Raw genomic sequence first — 13,693 nt, forward strand, 5'->3', positions numbered from 1 at the left:
AGTGATAAAATATTGGACGTCAGCATACACCATTTCATGCACTGCCTCCGACAGTTGGAGCAGTAATTGTGATGAATAGGGGTCCAGGGGCAGGGCTGGAGGCGTTTAAGAAGGCTCTGTGGATTGAAAATATTAGGATTGATTAAAGGTCAAATACTTTATAAATTTATCAGAGCTGGATACATTCTTCCGAGGTGGGGGCTACCCTTGCAGCCTGATGAAAAGAACTCGACATGGTTGCATGCTTGCCCCACTCCTCCCCTCTGGCCCCACCACATTTAACCTACAAAGCTGATTAAACAAGCAGACATTTTCCTGTAATTTGTGCCCTTTTGCTTCTCCTGCCAGGAGATGAGTTTGACGCAGACATCTGTGGGCAGAAGTCTGCCCATTTCTGACTGGAAAGAGAAAGAGGACCCTTCCTCAGAGAGAAGGATGGCATCGGCTGGGGTGGAAGCTGGTCTCTGGCGGGTAGCTGGGACATCAGCCATCGTGGCAGAGCCTCCAGAGACAAGTTATCAGGAATAGCTCTGTTACTCACCCAAAGACCCTCAGGGCAAAAAGGAGGGTCTGGGCTGATTCCGTCCTTTCCAGGAGTGTCCGATTTCCTCTTATTAGATAAAGAGATCTTTGTAACTCTGTGACTGCCAGGACCTCTGGGTGAAATGCTGCTTTATCACTGCAGCGGCCTCACCTGCCTCCTTATGATAAGGTTCTTTGAACAAAAACGTATTGAGGAAAGAGCCATTCTGATGCCAGGGATAAGGCAGGAAACAAAATAGACGAAAAGCCCTGCCCCCATGGAGCTTATATTCTAGAGGGGAGCAAGAAAACAAATGTAAAACTTATAACTTATATGGTACATTAAATGGTAATAAGTGCCAAGGAGAAAAAGAGTTGGGGAAAGGGAGTAGGGAGGAGACTGACATCTGGGAAACGGTCAAGGTGACCTGGAGGAGGTGAGCGTGGCTACTGGAGGGAAGAGTACTGACCTGTAAACGGGTTTCAATTGTGCCAGTAGATGAGTATTTTAGCGTTGGCTGTCCATATCCTTTCCTTTTCGGGATTGGGTGTCGTATAATTAAAAACATGTCCAGAAAATGAATGAGGTAGAATAGAATCTGTTCAGAGAACGAGATTGCCAAAACCCTAGACTAAGGGCTTGCATCCGAATCACTTGGAGGGCTTGTTAAAATACAGATTGCTGGACCTCACCCCCAGAGTGTCCAGTTCAGTTGGGGTTTGAGAATTTGCAATTCTAGCAAGTTCCCAGGTGATGCTGCTGCTGCTGGTGCTGATCCAGGGACCGCCCTTTGACAACCTCTGCCCTAAACCGACAGCGTGCTCTGGTTGGTCAGGTGAGGCTTCCCGGAAGAGGGAGACTGGGAGAAAAGTTTGAGAAGAAGAACAAATGGCAATTTTTCGACCTCACTCTTTAAAAACAAGGGACAGTAAAAATTAAATCAGCTAGTGGCTGCAGACGAAGGGCCAAACTGTAGATGATGGGGAAGGGTCAGTTGGTTAATGTGGAAACTGACACTCCCCCTTCCCTCCTCCAGCATCCTGGGCTGGGACAGAGAAGGGAAGAGCCGGCAGAAAGGGTGAACACCTGCACCTGGGCAGGTGTGTTGGCTGGACTTGAGAACAAGAAAGCAGAGGGGGGAATGTTAGAGGAATGTTCCTCCTCCTAGACTATGATAAGCCTCATGAAGCCCTCACTGGAGGGGTGGGGAGATACCCACACCACCAAAGGCAGGTTTTCCAAAAATGTACTCCAGGTAATACACCTACCAATGGATGCTCAGAGGTGTCACCAAAAGAGGATTCTTTTGTCCAACATGTTTAGAGCACATTGGGTTAAACACATTTCTTTACTGCAGGACTTCTCAGGGGCTTTAATATGCAAATATGCATTGTGAAGCTTCCCAGAGGAGGATATAGTATTCAGTGTTTCTTAAACTTTTTTTTGACTCCAGCATCTCCTTTACTTTTTCATGGAGAATCTTACGAGACCAGTGTACAGTGGGATATGCTTTGGAAAACACTGGCTCTTAGGACTAAATGGTCTCCAACTCATACTGATGGCTGAGATGAAGGAACCCTCACATAGCCAAGAACTCAGAGGACATCTCCAGCAGCCTTTGTTCCCTTAAAGACTTCTAGATTGCTTAGAAAGGCCTCCAGATGTGCCCAGGGTTTGATGCCCATTCTTAGGTCCCGGTGGTCCTTTGAGAGGAAATCCTGGACACTTGAGCACCTGAACTATGTGCACTTGGCTTGAGCAGGACTAGAAGACACCACCCCTCCCACAGATATTTGAATCTTGCTTAAAAACATTTCCACTAAACCAAATGTGTAGAAGCAGCATGTGCTGTGCTGGCTGAGCCGGCGGAATTGGTCAGACAGGGTGTGGGTACTGCACCGACTCTGAGCGCAGGGCTCATGCCTACGAGCAGGGCCTGCAGAGCTGAGAAGGGGAGGGGCCAGGACGCCCAGCTGTGTCTGGAGAACAGCAGCCCTGATATTTACGACTATGATGGTCCTTCTCTAGTGGACCTGCTTTGGAACATAAATAAACTTAATAGGCTTCAAATAATTGTGACAACTGAGTTTAAACCCCAGACTGTGGTCCAGGGCAATGGACGTCTCTCTCTCTCCCCTCAGCGTGATTCTGTAGAGCCAGTGCTTACTTCTGAGCATAGCAGCACCATTGACTTGGTGGGTCTTCGGTAGTGAAGAGATGGTGGGTGAGGGTGGCTTTGAGAGTGAACCAAAAGAAGGAGGTCCATTCTTGCAGAAAGTCCCAGGCTGAGAAGTGACACTGACCTCGTGCAGCCCCAGCCTGATGGGGCAGATGCTGGATCCCTCTCCTTCCCTGGGAGGAAGGGTGAGTCCATCCCCTGCCCCCTTCCCAGCCATTCTCAGAAGCTGTGGCTGACACATGTAGAATTATAAATTTGGTTCAAGACACTGGCATATTTTGAATGCTTTCTATGCATGAGACATCATACTATCTCGTGGGAAAGAAAGACACTCAGCTGTAATATGCAGCAAACTGGGATAAAGGGCCGTAATATAAAGTCATAAAGAAAACGAAAGAGATAACAGATGAGGTTGGTTCCTGCCGAGCAGGGACGGGACTTTCCAGGAGAGGGAGAGACCTAACGAAAGCACGGAGATGGGGGGAGTACAAGCAACGTTCAGAGAATGGCCCAGGAGAGTGAGAGAGCCAGCAGGAAAACATGTTGGAGCCAGAACTCAGAGAATCTTTCCTTTCATACTAGGGATTTGGACTTTAGCAAATAAGCACTAGAAAATCAGGTTTTATTTTAATGTTTTAAAGTAATACATGCCTAGAGTAGAATCTTCAAAAGATATAAACATATTCAGTGAAAAGTAAGTCTCCCTGTCATCCCTGATTGCCAGTGACTCAGTTCCCTTTCCAGAAGGACTGCTATCACCAGTTTCTTGTGCATTCTTTCAGAGATATTCCATATCTTTGCAAACATATATGTGAATATATCTCCCCAATACTTCTTTTTTTCTTTTGAGGAAGATTGGCCCTGAGCTAACACCTACTGTCAATCCTCCTCTTTTTACTGAGGAAGATTAGCCCTGAGCTAACATCTGTGCCCATCTTCCTCTACTTTATATGTGGGATTCCTAACACAAAATGGCTTGATAAGTGGTGTGTAGACCTGCGCCCGGGATCCAAACTGGCGAACCCCGTGCCACCGAAGTGGAGCACACAAACTTAACCGCTATGCCACCAGGCCGGGCCCCTCCCCAATACTTTTGAAAAGTGAATATTATGGGCTGGCTCCATGGCCGAGTGGTTAAGTTCGCACGCTCCGCTGCGGCGGCCCAGGGTTCGGATCCTGGGCGCGGACATGGCAACGCTCGTCAGGCCATGTTGAGGCGGCGTCCCACATCCCACAACTAGAAGGACCTGCAACTAAGATATACAACTGTGTACAGGGGGGGTTTGGGGAGATAAAGCAGAAAAAAAAATTAAATTAAAAAAAAGGAAAGAAAATTGAATATTAACATATTGCATACACTGGCCTGCACTTTGCTCGTTCTACTTAACCGTAGATCTTGGACAATTTTAGGTGAAGGACATTGTGTTTCATAGTTTATTTAATGACTCGACTGGTGGATATTTGGTGTTTCCAGTATTTTGTTACTTCAAACAATGATGCAGCAAATATCTATCCTTGTATGTAAATCATTTTGTGCATGTATCTATAAATTCATAGACATGGAATTGCTTGGTCAAAGGACATTTGCTTTTTTTTTTTGGTGAGGAAGATTGACCCTGAGCTGAAATTTGTTGCCAATCTTCCTCTTTTTGCTTGAGGAAGATTGTCCCTGAGCTAACATCTGTGCCAGTCTTCCTCTATTTTTGTATGTGGGATGCTGCCACAGCATGGCTTGATGAGCCATTTGTAGGTCTGCACCTGGGATCCAAGCGTGTGAACTCTGGGCTGCTGAAGCAGAGTGCACAAATTTAACCACTATGCCACTAGGCCAGCCCCAGGACATTTGCATTTTTAATATTGATAGACTTCATATGAGAAAAGCTAATGGAGGTGATGCTGGGACCAGATCTATTTTAGGAAGATCATTTTGGAGGCAATAGGATAACAGGCAGGAGGAGAAGAGACAAGTTGGGAGGGTGTTATGAATACACCAGGTGAGATATGATGAGGACCAGAACAGAGCACTGGCTGAGGAAAGAGAGGGAAGGGGAGGGTGGAAGAGACACTAGTGACTGATTAGATGTGTCCATATGGGAAGGGAGAAATCAAAGACAGTCGGGGCCAGAGCCCCACATGCGGAGGGATTAACCAAGAGATAAAAGGAGTAGCTTTGCTCAGATTCTTAAAAACCAGGAATTTGTCTGCATAGATAGGAAAGTGGAAAGCTAAGAAATTAGCACGTCAGGCCTGGTAGAATAGGAAGAAGGATGAGACTCAAAAAAAGTTAGAGGGTCCTAACGTTCCCTGGGGAGGGTTGATCAGACCCCAGTGCAGTTCCAGAAAAGGAAAGGGCCAAGAGCACCGACTTTGGAGTCTTTGAGTTTAGAAGCAGCTTCAGATTGTGTTATTCAACTTAGGCTTTCTGCTGGCACCAACCTTTGCCAAATTTCAATGGTTTAACACAATAGAGGGTTTCTAGCTCACATGACTGCCCACTGCAGGAACGGTGAGGAGAAAGGGGCTCTGCTCAGAGCAGTCATCGGGACCTAGATTCTTCCATACTCAGATTCTATCCGCCTCTAGGTCTTCAGCATCCTCTCCAGTTAGCCACTGGATAGGAAAAAAGAGAATTGTGTATCGGCAGGTGTTATGGGCCAGAATCAGAAATGACTTCTATCACTTCCACCCACTTCCTATTGGTCAGAATTGAGTTACATGGCGGCACCCAACTGCAAGGAAGCCTGGAAATAGCATCGAGCTATGTGTCCAGGAGGAAAAGGGAAATGCTGATAAACAACTAGCTGACCTTTACCCCCAAAACTGTGTGTCCTGGGTAAGTCGTTTAATATCTTAGATGCTCAGTTTTCATATCTGTAAAATGGGAATACTCATCTCATAAGCAGGATTGTTATGAAGACTAAATGAACTGACATATCTCGTCCACTTAGCCTGGCATGTGGAGATGAATAAACAATCACTGTAGTGACTATTTATACATATTCTTCGTGCTTGCTCTTTGGTTGGGATCCTATGAGAGCAATTGTGGTGGTTTTCCTGTCTTTCTCTGCCCACACCAGGTCTACACAGACAGCGGAAGACTCAGTCTGTTTATGACTGACCTGGATCATTCTGACCCCAAAGTAGATTTGTTTTCTTGAAATAAATCATTTGTTTTGGCTGACTCCACAGATCAAATTCAGATTATTTCCAAATCTCACTATGCCTGGTCCGTGTAGACCCAGCCTCAACCTCCGCCAGACAGCTCTGCTCCTAGCATGTGCAGCCTGCAGAGTGATTGTGTTCATTCTTTCATGTTATTCCCACACTTCAAAAGTCTGGAGGGAAGCTGAATGTTTGCTGTTCTGGGATCATTTGAAGCCGGGCACGCAAAGAGTTCCGAGTCACTTTTAAGTCTGCCCGTAGGAAATCTTTCTTGGCAACCAGACAACTAGAATTAGTTATTAAAGGCATGTCAAATGAATAAAGACACCTCTGTGAGGGAAACCGCAAGAGCAGTTACTTTTTCTAATATGAATAGGAGGCTAATATCAAATCACCTTTAATTTTCTACTCTTTCTGTGCGATTTCGAAGGTAGATCAAATCTAATAATACAGATACAACAGAAAACCATTTCTGTTTTCATCTATCACAATACATATGCCCTTTGCAGATGTGTGTCTTAAAACCAGAGTCTGGAATTTAAACGAAGACCTGCACGCTGACAAGGCTGTTTCCTCCAGGAACGTTCTCCCAGATGCCAAGCCTGCTTTGCCCTCACAGGCTGTAAGAAGCCAACGCATGAAACGGAATAAAGCATGGTCTTGTCTATAAACCATGAATTCCACGAGCCCAGGCCACGGCATTTGCCAAAAGGCAAGGATGGCCATGAAGACCCAACCGTAAGGAACAGGGGAGAAAGTGGTGTGAAGGTATTTTGAAAACATGGGCCTGCTTTCCAGATGGGAGTCACTGAAGGCCCATTGAACTCTCTTTTCCATGTGGCCTAGATTTAGGGTCACTATGGATAGATTAGCAGACAGGGGAGCTGGTGACCAGCAGGAAGTTCTGTGGTTAGGAGGATCCAGAGTTTGCCACACTCTCTGGGTTCAACCCCAGTGCTGCTATGTTTTGTTGTTATAATGGGCAAGTTACTCAATTTCTCAGGGCCTCAGTTTCCTCGTCTACAGAGTAGGGACAATAATACCTATCTCACATGTTTGTTGTGAGTATTAAATGAGCTAGTTCTTACAAAGCACTTAGAACAAATGTTTGGCAAAGAGGAAGCTCTCAGTGAGTGTTGACTATTATCGCTAGTGTTATCAACAATATTATTATTACCTAATGGGGAAAAGGATCCATGGATGATTTTATGTGTGGGTGGGTCACATAAGCCTGAGCAATATGGACTTTATATGGAAGGGAATTTGGTTGGTTGAGAGAAACCAATCCAGCCCTTTAAGTTATAGTTATAGCTACCTTGGAAGCTCTTCTGTTGGGTAGACGTGACTTGAGCCTTCACAGTCAAATGGTGCCGTTTCCCCACACAGACACCCTCCTGGGCAGATAAGTCCATCCTCTGGATGCCAAGGTTCTCATCTAGGATCAACAATACAGAAACCATTTCACTGATCAAGCTCCCTGCAAGCTCCTAAAAAACAACCCCCCTCAGGTGGGTCCTGTGGGACAAGGCTCCTTTGAAAGCGTTCTTATATCATGTGTTTTGGGTGTCTAAGATATTTGGGTGGCTTTTCTTAAACTAACTTTTAAGGGCTGAGGGGTCATTTTGCAGCATTTGTCCCTGGATCTAGGTGCAGGCCACCAGTGTGACCTCTCTGCCCCTTGTCCTTACCTTCAGGTTAACCCCACCCTGGTCCCTGGTAGCCTCAGGCCAGGGCTTGGCTCTCAAACTTCCTTTCCATGACACTGAAGCTGGATCTTCAGCCAGTCTTGGATCTGTGCCATGTAGCTGCCCTAGGGTGACGGAAGTCCTCTCCTTGACCAAACTCTACTCAGGCTCCTCTGAACTCTCTTCTTAACTAGGCTCTGAATTTTGGGCTTCCATGTTCATCCCAGCACTATCCAATTTTACCAAGAATCCTTCGAAGTCAGATTAGTCAGAACCCCCCACTCTTGATATCTGATCACCCTGGATGTCTGACCAGGCTCCTCATTCTCCACCGTCCACCAGTGACGTCTGATCACCCTGGCCTGCCTTCAAGAGGAGTCCTGTTAGGTCAGTATAGCCAGAATACCCCCTTAGCCCTGATTCTTCCTCTTAGTAATCTCCATCCACTGACCCCCACTCTGTTCCTTGGCTATAAACTCCTACTTTTCTTTGTTGTACTCAAGAGGTGAGCCGAACCTCTCTCACCTACTACAAAACCCCGTGGTAGCAGCCCCCTCTGAATGAAGTCTGCCTGACTGTCTTTAACTAGTGTCGCGAATGATTTGTCTGTAATAGGGGTTTCTGGGTTTGTTCTGGGAGACTGAGATTGGCTGATGTCACAGGACCCCAAATTACAGGTACCAGTCGTGGGACTGGCAGGAGACCTAGCACCTCTCTGGGGCAGTTAGTAAAGTGAGACTGGGGGAAGCAGGCAGAGAATTCAAGAGAACTCTTAGCCCTTTCTGCCCTTGTTATCTCCATGTTTCATATTTTTAGGTGCAATCACTGTTTAATTAACTGGCCCATCAACAACAGTGTGGCCTCAATTAGGTGCATGATTTTCTTGATCAGAACTTCGGAATGCAAATTAACCAAGAAAAAAGTCACTTTGTCTTTTTTTTCACTTGCTTATATTCCCTCTTTGTTTCAAAAAAGAGTCTAAGGTGGCTAATTTGTCTATATAGCACTGAAAAGGAAGATAGAAGTGGAAAACTTCACTCAGCTACTGAGATATGGCCATCTGTTTGAATGTTTGCCTTTGTGAATCAAGGAAAGCAATCTGTTGACTGGACTTTTCTTTTTCAACTAATGGTGGTTCTCTAGAAACACAGCCTAAGGCCTTTGACGAGGACGGAGCCTGTGTGTGTGTGGGTGTGCACGTGCATATATTTTTGTGTGGAGAGTGGTGTGAGAGCACACACTGGTGAAGGGGAAAATGAAAGAGCAGAAGCCTAGATGCCTGCTCTGTGCCAGCGGCTTTGTTTCATTCACTTCTCATAACAGACTGATGAGGCAGATATTATTATTACATATGAAGGAACTGAGGTTAAGAAAGGCAAGAGAGCTCACCCCACCTCCAGTACCAAGTAAGAGAAAGAACTGTGACCCAAACCAGTCTGCCGGACTCTGAAGGCTGGGCTCTTTCCACTTGAGAGGGGAGGGAGAGGAGAGGGAGGAAGAGAGCTGACTGGGGGTGGGGGTGGGAGTACTAAGGAGAGAAAGAGAGAAGACACCCCGGGGACAGGGTCTAAAAATTCTGGAAAACTACAGAATGGAGTCTGAGCTAACTAACTCTTCCCCTGGTACCCCTACCTCTTGGACACCTTAAAGTCTGCAAATCTGCCCTCTCCCATCCCTGCCGGTCTTCTCGCCCTTCCTCTTCTTGCCTGATGGTGGCCTGACCTGCCAAGATGACTGTCTGGAATCTGGATCTCCTGCATCTGAAACTGGGCTCCCACGGTGTTGGTGGCGAGCTCAGGACCCTGTTTAGTGGCCACTGCCAGGGCAGGGGGCAAGTCCCCCAGTCCCTATCCTGAGCTGGGTCACCTGTGAGAGGGTGCCCAGGGCACAGGGGTGGAGCAGGGCTCGAGGGGCTGCTCTGCCTGGGGCTGAATGCTCCCAGCAGTTCTGCCACAGCCACCCCGCACCCATCTGCCCCCTTTCCTGTGCATCCTCGCGCAGCACAGCACAGAGTCTTGGTGGCAGGCATTTCGTTCTCCTTCACCAGTCACCAGGGCTTGGTGAGAGTCATCCAGATGTAGCTGTGACAATGCGGCTTTCATCTTCCTCAGAGGGGACCCTATGGGAGGGAAGCCCCCTCGCCCCCCACTAGCCCACAACCCTCTTCTCAGGGTGGCACACTGTCACCCAGGAGGGAAGCTTCCTCCTGATGCCACTTCCCTGGCCTGGGAGCCTCTGCAGAACCTCCCCGCCCCAGTGCTCCCGAGCAAAGAGCCAAGCCAGGGTAAGGCTGTGCATATAGGGCCTCAATTTCAGATCAGATTCACAAATTTAATTTCCTATTCCTTAATTTAATTCTGCATTTTAGTTTTGTTTTTATTATTTACATGGGTTCCCTTTAATGATTCCAAATTGCTGCTGCCCTCTAGCAGGATTTTGTCTTAGGTTAACTTCTTGAAAACCGATCAGCGTTGGAGTTTATTCCGCACTGGGTTTAGTTATTTTCTGAAACGAAGCACAATTAAATTAGAATAATGAACATGCTCTTTAGAGGATTAATTCATAATAAGCAGGCCATGTGCTACAGCTCACAGAAGAAAGGGCTTGAGGACCGAAAGCTGTTTTTTCTGCCTAAATATGAAAAGTACATTCTGCAGAGCAGAACAAATCAGCTAATGACATCCAGAGCGCTGGCCAGCCCCAGAGCGGCACGGAGCTGGCATCTCGAGTTAGCACAATCCTCACCGATGCTGCTGCCTACCTTCCCTCCCTGAGAGGGCTGGCAGCCCGTGATTTGCCTGGCTCCTTTCTCCTCAGCACAGCTGACAGAGGACATGCTGGGCCTTCTGAGTTCTAGCCCAGGAAGCCCCAACCTCCCACAGCCTGTAGCTTCACGAGCTTCACCCTCAGAGCTTCCCAGAGCCCATTCATTCATTCATCCTTTCATTCTTTCATCCAAGGAATGTTTACCTGAGCTCCTGTTATGTACCAGGCATCCATGGATACACCCTTGGGATCCATGAGTGAAGAAAACACACAGAGACTCCTTGCCCTTCTGGAGGATACATTCTAGCATGCAGAGACAGACAATAAACAGTAGAAATAAGAAGAAAATGATGTAGTGTGTTAGAAGGTGATGAGTGCTAAGGGGTAAGGGGGGCTGAGAGGGCTGTGTGGGTGGTTTGCCATCTTAAATATGATGGGTCAGGGTAGGCTCATGGAGAAGGTGTCAACTGAGCCAAGACTTGAAAGAGATGAGAAAGTGGGCCACTTTCAGGAGTGCCCCAGGGGTCAAGAGTATTCCAGAGGAAACAACTGGAAATAACACAGGGCAAAGCCCTAAGGTAGGAGTGTGGCTGGCGAGTGGAGGAAGGACAAGGCCAATGGGGTCTGAAAGGAGGGAGTGGGAGGTGAGTGGGACCAGATCCTCCGGGGCTTTGGCTTCTGCTCCGAGTGAATGGGGAGTCATGGCAGCGTTTGAGCAGAAGTGGGACATGATCTGATTTACACAAAAGGCTCTCAGGCTGCTGGCTGAGGATAGACTTTCTGGGGCGAGGTGGGGTGGGGTAGTTGGAAGCTGGGAGACCTGTCAGGAGGCTAACAGGCGTCTAAAACTCTAGCCCCAGTTTCTTCCATACCATGTTCTCCGGACTCCCCAAAGTACTGAGAGCAGGTCTCACAGCCAGGCCTGGAGGCTAAGAGGCCCCTGTAGGGCCCTTCCTCCCAGAATAGTGGTTTGCAAGCAGTTGTGAGGCATGCCCAGAAGCATTATTCCTTGCTTTGTCCAGCAGACCCTTCTACAGCCCCTTCTCAATCCTCCCACTGACCCATGGACCAGAAGGACGGAACCTGCAATGGAAGGAGCCTTTCAGGCAGGGGCCAGCTCTGCACTGTCCCTTTGGTTGTCTCAGGCTCCTCTGAGAGGGAGAGACCCTCTGAACCAGGTAACTGACAAAGTGATGTCAGAGGGCCTCTGCTGTGCAGCTGCCACAGAAACAGGGGACAGATCAAAGCAGGAGAGGACCAACATCTGTGGCAACCAGAGCAAGGAAGAGGTCCAAACAAACGGAATGAATAAATAAGCAGATGAATGATTGATGCGTGGGGGGATGAATGATTAATGAATAAATGAATGATTGATGAATAAACAAGTGCACAGCCCAGAGCCAGCTCCACCTCTCTGCTCTTTTCTTCCTTTCTCTCCTGGGAACCAAGGAGTAAAGATCCTCCCATGGCCCTTGCCTCTAGAATTCCCTGCTAGAATTGGGATCGCACTGTTTCTGATCCCAGAGGGGGCTTTGGCTCAGGAGCAGGGGCCTGTGGCTGCAGGGATGGAATGGAGGAAGGAGGGCAGAGAAATTGGAACTGGGTGGAGGATACCTGGGGTGGCCTGTAGGTTCTCAGGGAGGAGAGCTCTGAGGCTCTCAGAGGAGGGGAGGATGTGGAGGAAGAGGGTGTTTTAAAATGTAGGTTTTATTATTTTTCAGGTACGGTGAGGCCAACAGATCAGGAGATGATTGCCATTTAAAAGATGGTTTGTTATAGATCCCAAGAGAAGGGGGCATGCCACACCATGGAGGTGGCTCCATGGGGAAGCACCACAGTTGGTTAGGAGGCAGAGGGAGCGAGGGGAAATGTGGGCAAGAGCCTTTATTGTGGTTTCCACAGGAAGGAACGGCAGGCAGGGTAAGCAGCTTTAGGATTGGCCAGTTTGAATAATTTCAGTGGGTTCTGGAGCATAGGGGCTGTTTCTAGTGGTCCAGTCCCGGGCCCTGGGGGGATTAGGGTAGGGGATATTGGTTTGGAGCGTAAGAGCTCAGTAAAGAAGGTGGTTGGGGGTATGGACTCTGGATTGGTTGGTTTGCACATGAAAGGCTACTGGCAGGTGAGTCTTTTACTATCTCTAGGAATTGGCTAACCCTGGGAGGGGCAGTCCCGCCAGTGTCCGCAAGGCCAATGTCAAAGCATTAAAAATAGAGAAAATAAAATACATGTTTACTTCAGAAGGAAACAGTAGAGATTTGGGTTTTCCTTTTCTTAGTCTCACGCTAGACATTCTACAGACGCTGAGCCTTGAATTAGTCTCATTTTAGGGCCTGTTAGGATAAAGAAGTCCATTTCAACTGAGTGTGTGACTCTGTCATCCCAACAGGCAGGACCATTCTGGTGACTGAAATTTTCAGAAACTTCTCTCCAAGAGGCAGGCTGGCGATAACTCCAGCTCAGGCCCAGGCACCTCCTCCACTACACTGGCACCCCCCAGACACCTCTCAGAAGAGTATGTGTGTATGTTCCACTTTATTTTCTGACCTTTAATAGATAATCATAATAAAAATGGCTCCTATTTATTGAAAGCTTTACTAAGGGCTAAATGTGGGGCTATGAGCTTTGCGCTCTTTATGTCATTTAATTCTCTCGTCAACCCCAGGATGTAGGTATTTTTACCCTCATTTTACAGAGGAAACTAAGGCTCAGCGAGGCTGAGTAACTTGCTGGTAAGTAGTGGAGCCAGAACTGTGCTCAGATGGTCGTGGCCATTTGGAGCTGAAAACTGAAGGGACTTTTCCTGCAGCCTTCTTCTAACAATGCTGCTGATCTTTCACTCTTCTGATCTAGTCGTTCTTAACCCCTTGGGGGCTGCAGAGCCCTCTAGGCACAGGATTAGTGTAGAGCCTCTTCCTTGAAAATGCACATTTTGCATTTTGCACAAGTACATTTCCCAGTCAATTTCAGGGTCCACAGGCCCCCTGAACTCACGAAAACCTGTTTTGGGCATTCACTTTCTGCAGCGACTGTTTTTCTTTCTCATAACCCTAGGGCACAGGGCAACCCTCAGGGCCCCAAAATCACCCCAGTAGGGAGTGGAATCAGATGGGACAGGTTAATCAATGAAAGCTCACTGCATGCTCCTTCCATAATTGCATTCCTGCCTTTTCATCCTAACAGCCAGCACTTAGGGTAATTGCATTCCAATAAGGCTCCCAGGTCTGGGGCCTCTGGGGCCTGCCCTGGAACCTGTTGACACACCATCTGCTTCCAGAGGAGTTCTGGAGACCAAGACAGCCTTTTAAAATTCTTCTGTGTTGTCTTTGCTACAAGAGAGACGAAGGACTCTGTAACGGATCTTGTCCAAAATCCCACTTT

The sequence above is a fragment of the Equus asinus genome, chromosome 6 (assembly GCF_041296235.1).
Source record: "Equus asinus isolate D_3611 breed Donkey chromosome 6, EquAss-T2T_v2, whole genome shotgun sequence".
Lineage (NCBI taxonomy): Eukaryota > Metazoa > Chordata > Mammalia > Perissodactyla > Equidae > Equus > Equus asinus.